This window comes from Thamnophis elegans, chromosome 8 (assembly GCF_009769535.1).
Source record: "Thamnophis elegans isolate rThaEle1 chromosome 8, rThaEle1.pri, whole genome shotgun sequence".
NCBI classification, from domain to species: domain Eukaryota; kingdom Metazoa; phylum Chordata; class Lepidosauria; order Squamata; family Colubridae; genus Thamnophis; species Thamnophis elegans.
Window position 1 is genome coordinate 11,125,253 of NC_045548.1, and position 14,505 is coordinate 11,139,757.

The 14,505-nt window shown below is 41.0% G+C and overlaps 1 protein-coding gene across 4 annotated transcripts in view; it reads left to right on the top strand.

Moving 5' to 3' along the window:
* The first annotated feature begins 10,758 nt into the window (after positions 1-10,758).
* Positions 10,759-14,505, top strand: part of RNF144B (ring finger protein 144B) — a 72,088-nt gene continuing 68,341 nt past the window's right edge. For 2 of the 4 annotated variants that reach the window (XM_032222976.1, XM_032222975.1), the window contains exon 1: positions 10,759-11,122. The gene's annotated coding sequence lies outside the window, so the exon portion shown is untranslated. Of the gene's footprint in view, positions 11,123-13,863; positions 13,935-14,505 lie in introns of those variants that run through there. The other 2 variants (XM_032222979.1, XM_032222977.1) reach the window with 2 other exon arrangements.

Below are 14,505 nucleotides of genomic sequence, written 5' to 3' on the forward strand. Positions count from 1 at the left end.
TCCAAATGTGTGGGTTGCACTTAGCCTAAAGTGAGCCGAGGTGGCACAGTGGTTAGAGTGCAGTACTGCAGGCTACTTCAGCTGACTGCTAGTTCGGCAGTTCGGCTGTTCAAATCTCACCGGCTCAGGGTTGACTCAGCCTTCCATCCTTCCGAGGTGGGTAAAATGAGGACCCGGATTGTTGGGGGCGATATGCTGACTCTGTAAACCGCTTAGAGAGGGCTGAAAGCCCTATGAAGCGGTATATAAGTCTAACTGCTGTTGCTAAAGTAACTATTCCTGAAAGATCTTTCTTTCCTAAAGAATAGTTTGGTTTGATTGTTTTGGTACTGTATGTTTCATAGTGTTATTCAAATTCCTCCAGTCACTAGCACTCCTTGGGTAGAGATAATAACCACTGAGTTAACAGTTACCACAATAATAACATTAATTTGGAAATATTTCTTTTATAAGTAGCATTTATCTCCTTATCTTTGGATAAGGAGAGTACAGGAGATTGTCTACTTGTGCTCTGGATGGTGGAGACACTGGCTCTAAAAGTTGTTTTGAAAGAGGAACATGTTCTACCTGAAAGATTAAGACTGAGTTGAAAGATTTACAAATGACAGGCTACAGATATGACATGGGAAAAGTGTTACACCGTATGTACAAAAGAAACCGACGTACTTAATTATTAAATTAAAAGAGACATGCAAACAATAAACCAAGAGAGTCACCTGACTAATTTTCCTATATTGGATTTACAAAAGAGGCTTGCTAATGTTTCAAAGAACCTTCCGTAACATTGTAAATGTTACAACCGTGTATTTTTTCTGTTGCATTTTTTCTTTCTTCCCTTTTTAAAACAGGTTTTATATATTGTTCTCTTTTTTTGAGAATGCATATATCTGCATTATAATTATTTTTGTGTTTATTCATTTTTCTGTTAGTATTTTAGAAGCAATACAAATAAAAATGTTAAGATGATTAGTAGTAAAAGAAAGAAATAAAAGTTGGTTTATTTGATCAAAGTTAAAATAGATATGTTGTTATTTCTGGTAACTCTTAATAGACTTTGTTGACATCAAGACTGAAATGATGTTTTATGGATTTGTTTATAGATTAGACATGAAATATGGAAGAAGTCATTTGCTAGATTTAAAGAGAAGGCAATAAGTTTTTAAAATTTATAATAGTTGAAATGAAGATAGAAAGTCCTGTATGTATTTGTTTTATTTCTCCTTTTGGCACTCTTATTTTCTTTTCTATTTTACTATTTGTCCCTTGTTTTCTTTCTTTTCTGTACCTTCAACGCTTCCTTTTTATTTTATCTTTTTTTCAGTTTGCATTAGTTTTTACTGTTGTAAATTATAATCTTTAATAAAATTACCAGGAAAGAAACATCAGATTACCAGGCCAGTTTTGCAGAGCTACCTCAGGGTATCAGCAGATCAGAATGATTTCCCCCCCCCCTATTTCTGTGATACTTTATTTTATTTTTGTGATCCCTTTCCCCCCCAATAAGTTGGAGATTCTGCTGATTCTAGTATGAGGAAGTTTGGCCGGATTAATCTATTGTGCCAAAGCTACAATTTATTGAATCAACATAATTGGGTGGGAACATTCAACTGAATCAAAACGAAAGAAAACACAACATTATATGAAGTAGTCCACAGAGAATGAATATAAGTTTAAATCAAATTTTTACATACAGTATGTCAAAATGTGTGATTTGTATTACAGTCTTTTTCTACTTGCCTGCTTTAAAAAAGAAACAACCCTTCCTCTTTTTTTACGGAATATCACATTTGTTCTTGAGATAGGAAAAAGGAAGGAGCTACTTCAAAGGCAATTTCACCTGTGCTCATTTTCAAATATTTGTTTCAGCACAGGTAGGAATGTGTTTAATCTTGTTCTTTTCTGGCAGGCTACTTTGTAAAACCTGTCTGAGTAGTTCCCCCCCCCACCCAATCCTTCAACTAAACCTATTCAATTACATCCAGCTTTACTAATAACACGGTAGCAAGTAGCAGTTTACAGTTGGCACTGGGGAAATCCAGTTTCAAGTCATGAAGCTCACAGGGTGACTTTGGGCTAGGCACATTCAGTCGGTTCACCGACAAATGCGCGCTCGACAAAAGCGTGCCGACAAAACTGCAGCGAGAAAACCGCGAGGTCAAAATCACGCCCACAAGAGCGCCGACAACATAAAAAACAATGAAAACAACGTAATAACCCTAACCCTAACCGTAACCCTTACCTTAACCCTAATAGTGCTTTTGTGGGCACGGTTTTGTCGGCGCTCTTTTGTGGGAGCACTTTCGACCTCACAGTTTTCTCACCACGGTTTTGTCGGCGCGCTTTTGTCGGGCGCGCATTTGACGGGTCACACATTCAGTCTGCTACACAACATTGTGATGGAGGGAAAAGCGAGGATGAAGTACATTGTAAGGTATCCTCAATTCTTGAAAGAAAGGTGGGCTATGCATCTGTTGGTTCTTCACCAGAAATGTAAACATTATATGTAATTTTCAAGAAGTGAGGATTATAACAAGCAAAATCACAGCTCCCTCTGTTGATAGAAAAGTGGCGTTTTAAAAGCAATTCACTATTACTGCACCTAAAACAACATAGCAGAAATAAATTGTAAGCACAAAACAGAGAAAAATTGCCCTGCTTCATGTTCAATTCTACTACTTTTGGGGTATAGTCTTTAACATACCACAAAAATATGATGTGACTCTTCCATAATCCAAAATTGCCTGTCCTGCACTTAAGCCATAAATCACAATTTACTAATTCCCATAGCTGTGTTTTTTTTGGTGACAGTTCCAAAAATGCACAGAGCCATTGCTTGGTGCATGTAGCATTAGTTGTTGACTACAGTTTTTGAAATGTTATTTCCTAGGTAACGGCAAACATTCTCATTTTATCCTCCTTGTTTTGACTCATGCTTGATAGAGGCAATCTAGTAACCCACACTGATTACTGGATTTCTTCATGTTTTGGTTTCAAAAATATTTACTCAGACTTTTCTAAGAGAATAATATCTGCAACCCCTTCACTTTATTTGCCCAGCAAAGTAGCCTGTTGAATTACAGACACTCGTATAAACTGCTCCTATCTTATATTTATTCAGTGAAAACAATAAATTCAAAAAGCAGGAAAATATCTTTTTTTTTTTTGCTTTAATGTGATCAAATGCAAACGTATAAATACCACAAATAGAATTCTATATATAAATACAACCTCCAATTCAAGATGTTAGTTATTATTTTATGGCATGGGGCCAAGTTACCGGAGGAACTGTCTCACCCTAATGGGATTGGCCCATCCCATGTGCACCGGCAGAAAGGGCATGCTGCGGACCACATGGCAGTGTCCAAGAAAAGCCTTTCCTGCCACAGGGTCTGGCCTCTGGAACGTTATATCCTTTGGGTGAGATCTGCCCCCAATCTTCTTGGCCTTCCATAGTAAAGGTCTTAAAACCCGAGTCTGCCAATTGGCCTGTGGCCCAGGTAGGGGAGTGTCATCCTGGTTACTGGATTAATTGGAAGATCTTACCTCCACTCTATTATCCTCCTCCCAGCTACCTTGGCTATTTCTTGTTAATTTTAATGTTTAGTTTTATTGCTTTACTGTACAAGAGAAGGTGCGATGACTCAGTGGTTAAAGATGCTGAGCTACTCTGCTGAAAAGCTGACAGCCCGAGTTTCAGATCTGAGCGTTGCGCAACGGGGCGAGCTCCGTTATTTGCCCCAGCTCCTGCCCACCTACCAGTTTGAAAGCATGCGAATGCGAGTAGATTAATAGGTATCACTTCGGTGGGCAGATACCAGCATTCCTTGCATATTGGCACATAATCATGTTGGCCACCTGACCATAGAAATGTCTTTGGACAATGCTGGCTCCCTCAGCTAAGACATGGAGATGAGCGTTGTCCTCTAAAGTTGACACAACTGGAAATAGGAACTTTTCGCCTTTACATTTTAATGTTTATACTATAGTTTTATCGAATTGTAAGCTTCCCAGAGCTGTACAACAGTGAGATGGGAGATGAGGAAATTTAATAAGTACATGAATAAGTAAGAACTGTGTGGGTTGAAAGGATTAAAAGTTTTGCTCGCTGTCTTCCTCTCACAAAGACCATGAAGATCAGGTTCTAAGAACTGTGGACATGCCATCATTAGGAATGGGTACATTGTGCAATTGCACAGCTGCTTCCTTGTAAAAAATAGGCAGGTACAAATCCCTCAGAACATGATAATCGACATGTATTCTGCGGATGGATTGTGTCCTCAGAGGTGATGAGCTATTAAGATTGTTGCCTCTGTTCTCATTGTGATAAGCCACAATTTACTTTGTTGGCTAAGGCATAACTGGATGACTTCAAGTATCACTCTAAGGCCAAATCATAAACCAGTGCTTACAAAGCATTCAGATAATCCTCCGCGAGCTGCACTGGCTGCCTATTGGTCTCCGGATACGCTTCAAGGCGCTAGTCGTCACTTATAAAGCCCTTCATGGTATTGGACCTGGGTACTTGAGAGACCGCCTGCTGCCAATCGCCTCCTCTAGACCGATTAGATCCCACAGATTAGGCCTCCTCCGAATTCCATCCGCCGGCCAGTGTCGACTGGCGACTACCCGGAGGAGAGCCTTCTCTGTGGCCGCTCCGACCCTCTGGAACGAACTCCCCATGGAGATTCGAACCCTCAACACCCTCCAGACCTTCCGCAAAGCCCTTAAAACCTGGCTATTCCGACAGGCCTGGGGCTAAAAAGCTTCTACCCCCTTCTCGAATGGTATGACTGTTGTGTGTTTTAAATTATGTATTGTTGTGTGTCGTTTTAATTTTTGTCTGCATCCCCCTCCCTTGGTTGAGTTGTGAGCCACCTTGAGTCCCCTTCGGGGGAAAAGGGCAGCATATAAATAAAATAAACATTCAAACATTCAACATAATACATTATAGTCAAACCATCCAAAAGTGGGTTTAGGACAACTTGCTCCAGCCAACTTTCCATGGGTCAATTCAATGCAGGATAACTCAAGAGAGAATTGCAGAGACCTGCCTTGCTTTAGGTTTGAACCTTCTCAATTTAGGAGTCTATAGCGATCTGTAATTTGACTTGTCTCTGTCTTGAGTAATCCCACATTGAATGGGTGGCGAGTTGTCCTATGGTTGCCCTGCGGCAATTTAGCTGGGGTGAGTCGGCTGGGGCAACTTGCCTCGTTCTGTCTAAAAGCTAGACTTAGAACCATAAATATATCTGTCTATTAATTGTTTCTACAATTTCATTTTAGCTGTAAAAAGGGACAGGGCTCTTTAAATCAAGGCCTGATGTCCCCTAGAAAGAATCAGTTGAGTACCTTATGCAGCTGTTGATTTAATTTTGTTTCACTATATATTCTTTACATTTTAAAATTGTGCAAATATTACACTACCTTCTATTATGATCACAGGGCAGGGATATTGCTTTTTATATTTTTCTTTTTTGGGGGGGCTACTCAGAATAAGATCCCTATCATCGATCAGAGAAGCAAGTGAAGGTCCTTTTATCAGGTATATTGCTAATGATGTAGAAAATGGGAAGCTTGGGATTCTAGGAATGAAGATTCATCACCCTGTTTTTCTAAGCAATGATTTTCTTTTTTCAGTACAGTGCAATGGATTTTTTTTTACATAATCTATTGGTGATGTCTAGGCCAGATGATGATTGATATTTACTCCAACGTTGCAATTGTTTCAAAAGTGAGCAGAAAATTGACAAAGAAAGTAACTTAAATCAGAATAAAGGGATGGCATCTCAAACCAAGGGAAGGACAGACATAATTTTAGTGCTAGTAAAAATAGAATTCTACCTACTGTTCCACTTTTGTATCTATCTACTGTATGATTTGGGATAACAATGCAGTAGTTAGATAGTGGGTGTGAAATTCCATATTCCAAAGAGATTAATTTTATTAGCCTTTGTTCCTGCTCTGAATTAGAAAGAAGTGCATTTGGTACTATAATACCCAGTAGTGGAACAAGGGTCTTAAAAAAAACCCCTCTGTGTATTGAATTTTCAATATGTTTTAAAATGTATGTGTTATGAGCTTACCAAATCATACAGGTGGAAATGTCCATTGAATCTATTCCAGGGGCCTCCAAACTTGGCAACTTTAAGACTTGTGGACTTCAACTCCTAGAATTCCTCAGCCAGTGGTCTCTTCCATTGCTTGGAGCAAGAATCCAAATTAAAAACTGCCATGAGAGATATAGCCTGTGCTTAAACATATCCAGAGAAGAGAAACCCATTCCATTCTGGATCATTGGCTTACACGAATCTGCCGCCTTATAATTGAAATTCATTATCCAATGTCCTGTATTCTGTTCAGCTCTATATTGTCCAGTTAATTGACATGAAATGGAGAATCTCTCAATTCCAAGACTGGATAGCATCCGTCTTCCTGGGAGGCTGCCATTTTTTAAAACACACTGTGTATCTTGAAGCAGTTGGGCCCAATTGATTTTGCTTCTACCTGACCTTTCCCAGCAGGAACTGAGAAGAATTAAGTTTTTGGACATTTCAACTTTCTACCAGTTCCTTGAAGTAATGGCTGCATGATCCCAACTTTGCAAGTCCCTCACTTTTCCATGTGAAAGGGAAAAAAAGATGTGAATTCAGGAAGGATGAGAAGTGTCTCCTAAGGCCTTTACACTCAGAGATCTTCTGTGGTTCTATGCACTATACACAGAGGTGGGCTTCAAAAACTTCAGCAATGGGTTCTCTTCTCAGTTGCTGGGTGGGCATGGCCATGGTAGGTGTGGCCTAGTCAGCCATCTGCACCACAGTGGGGGGCATTTTTGCCCTCCCTGGGCTCCGGAGGCTTTCCTCAAGCCTCTGGGAGGGCAAAAACTCTGGAGGCCCTCCAGAAGTTTTGGGTGGCCTGTTTTTCCCCTCCCTGAGCCTCCGTGCAGGTCCAACACTTACCTTGCATCCAAAACAGACCGCTTGGAGACCCCTGGGAGGGGTGGGGTGGGGGGCTTCAGGCAGGGGTGGGATTTGGAGGTTCTCTGAACCAGACATAATGTTAGCTACAGGTTCTCCTGAACCCGGGCGAACCCATTGCAGCCCACCCCTGAGTATGCACCACTTCTGTGGTCAGCTTGAACTCATGAAAGGGAATAAGCAATCCTGCTCACTTCTTCCCATGCATTCAACTGGCTCTACAGCAAAAGTGGTATTCAGCAGGTTCTGACCAGATCTAGAGAAGCAGTAGCAGAAATTTTGAGTAGTTGGGAAAACTGGTAAATGCCACCTCTGATTGGCCCCGCCCCCATCTATTCTATGCCTCCAAGTCCCAGCTGATCAGGAGGAAATGGGGATTTACAGTAATGGGGCTGCCCCTGAAAAATGTTCGGAGACTACAGTTGGTCCAGAATGCAGCCGCGCGAGCGATATCGGGTGTATCTAGATACACCCATGTCACACCTATCCTCCGCGAGCTGCACTGGCTTCCTATCGGTCTCCGAATGCGCTTCAAGGTACTGGTCATCACCTTTAAAGCCCTACATGGCCTAGGACCTGGATATCTGCGAGACCGCCTCCTGCCACATACCTCCCAACGGCCGATAAGATCTCACAGGTTGAGCCTTCTCCGGGTGCCGTCGACCGGACAATGCCGGCTGGCGACCCTCGGGGGAGGGTCTTCTCTGTAGCTGCTCCGGCCCTGTGGAACGATCTACCCGTAGAGATCCGGACCCTTCCCACTCTCTCGGCCTTCCGAAAAGCCACTAAAACCTGGCTATTCCGGCAGGCCTGGGGCTGTTGACTTCACGAATGAGGTCCGGCCCCACCAAGATTGAGTGTATGGTGTGTTGCTTTTAAATTTGTTTCTTCTCTCCCTATTTTTAACTTGTTATCTTTTAGTCTTGTTTTTGTAAGCCGCCCGGAGTCCTATGGGATTGGGTGGCATATAAATTTATTAAATTACAATTACAATTACAATTAATATTCCCCTGGAGTTGGGAGGGAATGGAGATTTTATAGTATCCTTTTATAGTATCCTATAGGAGCCGAGGTGGCGCAGTGGTTAAATGCAGCACTGCAGGCTACTTCAGCTGTCTGCAGTTCTGCAGTTCAGCTGTTCAAATCTCACCGGCTCAGGGTTGACTCAGCCTTCCATCCTTCCGAGGTGGGTAAAATGAGGACCCGGATTGTTGGGGACAATATGCTGACTCTGTAAACCGCTTAGAGAGGGCTGAAAGCCCTATGAAGTGGTATATGTCTAAAAGCTATTGCTATTGCTATTCTCCTGCCACGCCCACCAAACCATGCCACACCCACCAAGCCACGCCCACAGAACTGGTACTAACATTTTTGGAATTCCACCCCTGCTCTACAGAGAAGCTACCGTGTTGTCATTGTACCTGGTTAGTTCTCTCTCTATTTGGAAATTCTGATTTTTTAATGATTTTCTGTTGTAAAAGGAAGGAGAAAAACCACTCACCTACAAATTCAGCATAACAGTTCTTAACACATTTTGTTAGATTCTATAGAAGTAGTTTAAAGCTAGTTAACGTGATATGGAAGCTTTTAACATTTTGCTTTGTTGTAACATGTGATTAAATAACCTTTATGCTACAGTATGACTACATGTGTATTCAGGAAGAATGTCCAATAAACATAGTAGCCTATTATTAAGAAACAGTAATAGAATTAGGCTGCATAAAATTAAGGCCGGCCGTTTATATATCAATAATAGATTATATAACATTTTGCAGATTTGCATGGTATACATAGATGCTTTAGAGCAGTGTTTTTCAACCTTGGCAACTTGAAGATGTCTGGACTTCAACTCCCAGAATTCCCTAGCCAGCATTCGCTGGCTGGGGAATTCTGGGACTTGAAGTCCAGACATCTTCAAGTTGCCAAGGTTGAGAAACACTGCTTTAGAGTTTGCCTGCCAGAAATGATACTATCTACTGAAGTCTGATGTGTACCAGTTACAGGTAGTCATGTTATACTGCACTGAAGTTATGAAAGGCACTCAGTCTTGGCAAGTTGATTGTTTTCATAATAAGGAACATCAGACTCATAATCAAAAAAAGTACATCTCAGGTTTTTTAACGGCTTATTGCAGAAATCCAGTTATAGGTGGCTTAGAACATGCATTCCATCTTAGTGCAAAGTCATCTACTCTCCTATTTCTCTTTTAGCTTATGCTATTTTTTCTCCTGCTCTGAAACCAATTGAACAACAACCACTGGTAAACGGCTGGAAAAATTTAGGGTAGCCTTGAACACTTCTTCAGATTTCCAAGGCAAGGCAAATTTCATGCTGATTCAACGCGGGGAGGAGATATAGCATTTCAGTTCAGCAATAGGAAAGCCTCATAGGTATGGTTTAATATTTCAGGATATGGCAGCATTATTTGTATATTTTTACACTGATAATGTCTGCCTGCCTACCTACCAGTGGTGGGTTCCGGATTCGTTTACAGCTACAATGCATATGTGCACCGCGCACATGTGCACACATGCTGCATGCATCCATGTGGGCGACGCCAGGCCACATGTGCACGCATGGATGCATGCACCGTGCGTGCACATGTGCATGGTGCGCGCATGCATTGTAGCTGCAAATGATGCTTCCGCAAGCCTCTGTGATGCTCCAGCTGCTCAGCGGAGCGTCACACAGGTGCTGTACATGCCATGCAAATGCGCGGAAGTGCCGAAAGCTTTAAACCACGGTAAGGAGCTCAGGCAGGCGGGCCCTCCGGAGCACCATACCGGAACGTATCTGGTGCTCTGGGCAGGCTCCGGTATGCCTGTACTGGGTCGTACCACCTGCAACCCACCACTCCTGCCTGCCTGCCTGCCTGCCTGCCTGCCTGCCTGCCTGCCTGCCTGCCTGCCTGCCTGCCTGCCTGCCTGCCTACCTACCTACCTACCTGTCTATCTATCTATCTATCTATCTGTCTGTCTGTCTGTCTGTCTGTCTGTCTGTCTGTCTGTCTGTCTGTCTGTCTGTCTGTCTGTCTATCTATCTATCTATCTATCTATCTATCTATCTATCTATCTATCTATCATTTCTATCCCATCTTTAATTTGCAGACATACAGTCAAGGAGATATAACATAATGCATCTGGTCCCTACTTTCCCCATAATAACAGTCCTGGGTTGAGCTGAGAGAAGTTCCTTGCCCAGTCACACAGCCAGAGTTCATGCCTAAAGGAGAACTTGGACTCAGTCTCCCAGTTTCTAGTTAGCATCTTAACCACTACTACATCAATCTAATGTTGCTTTTCCGTGTTACATTCAGTGTAGTTTCTCTACCGTGCCTAAACTTTGGGGGTGCTGAATAAGGCAACAGAAGAATGAATTCTGAGCAGCATAACCCATCTCTAAACACACCGGCTGTATCATTAATAGATGTGTATAAGGTAAAGAAATTCAGTGGATGCAGCCCTTATGATACCCTTTGCTGTGTTTCTGCGTCTCTCACAACAGTTAAAGACCAAGAAGTCTGGAGGAAATAAAAAGCAGCAGCTCTAATCAAAAGCTTATGATGCTTTTGTCTTTGTCTGTCTGTCTGTGTGTGTGTGTGTGTGTGTGCTCCAAATCAATTGTGATCCAGCTCTTTAATTACAGCTGGAACAAAATGTTTTGATAGCTTTCCTGGACTAACCAGTTAGAATTCAGGAAGTATTTGCTCTTAATTAAAAAAAAAAAAGGTAAGTTAGACATCAGCCAACCTCTGGGAGGGTTAAAAATAATCTCACCTGCAGTTGAAATGGGACTTGGGAACTAGGAAGTGATGTGGCTCTGGCTTCTTGTATAAATAAGTATAGCTTTCACACAGCTTTTGTATATGTGTGGTGACATGTGCTTTAAGAGATAATGGTAACATGCTAATAGCAGGGAGGAGATTATTTCTCGTAGTGAAGAGAGGGAGGGAGAGATGAGTGCACTTTCAAGTGTATAACGTGTAAAGCTTTCCCATGCAGCAGGGAAGAAAGACGGAAAGGGGAAAATGGTTTTATTTTTCAGTCTCTGAGCTCTTGCTGGCTGTGACATGTCTTGGAACTACTGAAATGTGAGAGAAGCTGTTGAAAAGTCTTAGCGCCGAAGAGGAAATCCTCTCCGTTCATAAGGTACGTCAGAAAGATCTGCATTTCTTAAGAAATGATTCAGGGCTGTAAAGGTTTTTTTTTTCCATTTTCACATGGGGGAATCTTAAACAGAAGTCATGATTGCTATCTAATTTAAACTTAAACTGTGGGTAGTGCAATTCTAAGAAAACCGAGGCAAAAAAATATATTGTTTTTAGATGTTCATTGCCAGGGTTGAAACTGCAACACAATTGTGTGACTGTAAATATGTGTTTTGTGCGTGGGTATTTCTGAAAAAAAAAAGGATGATTTGGTCAGTGCAGCATTTAAAAAGAGTAATTTTATCTGTAGGGAAGATGAAACTCAAATGGCTAAAGTTACAGGCTCATCCATTTGAAATGGAAACTTAACAATTTATGCAAAAAAAGGTAATATAAAAGGGATGAATGAGAGGGTCTGCCTGAAAACATACTCATTTATTGTGGCTTGAGGATATAATTGGCAGTATAGTTTATCTGCAATTTGTCTGTGAAAAAAAATCACCAGTTTCTAGGGATATTTTATTTGTTCAGTAATTTAGAAAGTACATTACAGTGATAGGTTGGCTGGCAAATATTGAATCAGTAGTATGTGGAGGTCTGTCTTTTAAGACAGATTACCATTTTCTAAGCAGAAAATGAAATGTGTGTTTACATATTTATAGACCTCTGAGAAACCAAATCCTCGTGTGATGGTCTTGGTACCAAGCAGTTGTTTCTGCTTTGCCTTTGAAATATTATTGTATGCCACAAAGGAGCTAATAAACCCCCAGAGTTCGAATTTCAGTTAAGTACTTTTTAAAAAAAAATACTTGTATAAAATGTGTTTTTTTGCAACGTACACTGGTTTACTTCTGGAAACACAGTTTCAGAGACTTCGTACAGTCTTTGCTCGTGGAATTTTGATTCTTTCACTTTCATCTTAGCCTTGTTGGGATGATCCAGACCGGATTTATGCACGAGTAAGAGAGATTTAGTATCATACCTGCTGGCATTTTCACAATATCCAGGCACTAATTGTAACCCTTGCTACCTGCCATTTCTGCACAGTATACAATATGTGCGCAGTGTTTACCTTCTTTGGATGAATGTTTGCTTAGATACTGTAATACTGGCAGGAACTAGGCAGGGCTTCAGGCAAGTTCCTCACCCCACTATAATGACCTCACCCACTATGGTACAGAATAACAGAATTGAAAGGAATATTGGAGGTCTTCTATCTAGTCCCACTCCCTGCTCAAGCAGGAGATGCCAGGAAAAATGTTTGTCCAATCTCTTCTTAAAAATCTCCAATGATGGCATACTCACAACCTCTGAAGTCAAGCTGTTCCAATGGTTAATTATCCGGTCAAGAAATTTCCCCTTAGTTCTAGATTGTATCTCTCATCGATTAGTTTCCATCCATTGCTTTTTGTTCTGCGTTCGGGTGCTTTGGGGAATGGGTTGACCCCACTCTTCTCTGTGGCAGCCCCTTAGATATTGAAACACTGCTATCGTGTCACACCCCCCCCCCCCAGACTTTCTAATTTGCTCTTGAAAATCAGCAATGCTCTCAAAGCTTAATTTATATCCACTTTCCCCCTTGCAAGCAACCTTACAATATTGTAGGACAGGGCAGGTCTCATTATCTGGCAAATAAGAAGACTGGAGAAGTAAAATTATAGTATTACAACCACTGGAGAGGAAAACGGTGACATTAGCTTATAGAAGGACTAGTTCTAGTCGACAATACAGTCAGGGTTTATGATATTCTCCCAATAAAACCTTTTCTTGTCTTTTATTCTGCTTTTTGCTTTGAAAGCAGCTGAATGACAATCCCTGGTAAGTGGCTTGGAAGAGTTTAGTGTGGTTCCTGGCATTTCTTCAGGTTTCCAAGGCATGCTGAATAAGTCCTATCTGAGAACCCTTTGTAAATATTACTATTAACCTTGGAACTTGGAACACTTCTCCTATCTCCCTCACCCCTGGAGAGCTGGATGTTTTTGAGTTTTCCTATTAATCTGTTGCTTTCAGTAGAGGTATGCTAATATGAGTAAGTTCCACATTGCATGGTAATGACCAAAGGAGAAAAAAATGACAAAGTGAAGTCCTTAATTCATTCCACAGACACGCTGAGGACTTTGGAATATCGAGATACGAAGAGCACAGACTTTTTCTGTTAAATTGTGGCTAATAGCCTGCAATCAGTAAACTTGACTGAGCTCATTTTCATTCAGGTGCAACGCTGGATCAGCTCTGCCAAATGTTTTGAATAACAGACGGGGTCTTTTTTCTTCTTCTTCTTTCTGCATGTGATTCAGATCTATGTTTATTTTGGTAGAGCTAAGGGAAGAAAGCCTGAATTGGAAGAAGACGAAAGTCTGTATGAACCAAGGCAGACATTGTTACGGATGAGAATAGAGTAGTTAAAAGAGGCTAACAAATCTAACACTGCTCAGTGTAGGAAGACAAACGAAAGCACATTTTTCAGCACATTACTGTCTAGTCTCCACTTCAATACATCCACAACTGACTACAAAAACTTATTTGCCTCTGAATAAGCTAAAAACAGCCTGGAATTTTCTCAAAGAGGATTTTTTTTTTCAGCCTTGAGAATTAGAAATTAACACAGCCGACTTTTCTCACTGTGCTAGGCTAGAATGCTTCAGGTTTTTAATTTATTGATTATAAGCAAGAATTCCAGTGCACCCTGCCTTATCACTACCACTTGGCTCCTCCTCCAAGTGGGAGGCACTAAATTAATTAGGACTTCAAGTCTTAAAAAGCATAATTCTATGGCTCACTCTGGACACTGGCTTCGTTTTCCTTAAGGTTTGGTGAGTAGAAGCAACAGTCCTTAACTTATCGAAATAAGATTCAGAGTACCTAACTGTGAGGCAAAGGCAAATATTCTTAAACAATAAATCCAGGAGTAATATGATACTTGTTTTATTCTCTGCTGACATTTCTGAACACAAAAGTTTTGGGATCCCGTGTACTTTCACCCTCATCAAGAGACAATTCTGAGTATTATTCAGTAGTAGGTAAAGTAGCCAGGTGTTGATTTAGTTGTCTGTGCCAAATAACTCTAGGCTCAGAGTTTGCTATCTTTGTTTTCATACATACATACATACATACATACATACATACATACATACATACATACACACACACACACACACACACACACAAACACACATATATGGGTCTTTCAGGAGGGACTTAATTGATCTTTACTGTACAGTAACAAGAAAGTCTAAAACTAAATTTTAATTTCAAAATGATATGGCCAGGTGTAATGATGAACTTCCTGTCTTGATACATTCATATGTTTGAATGCCAAATCATAAAATGTATGTTTTCATTAAACTGGCTTAAGCTATGACACTTCCAAATTCTTTTATGATG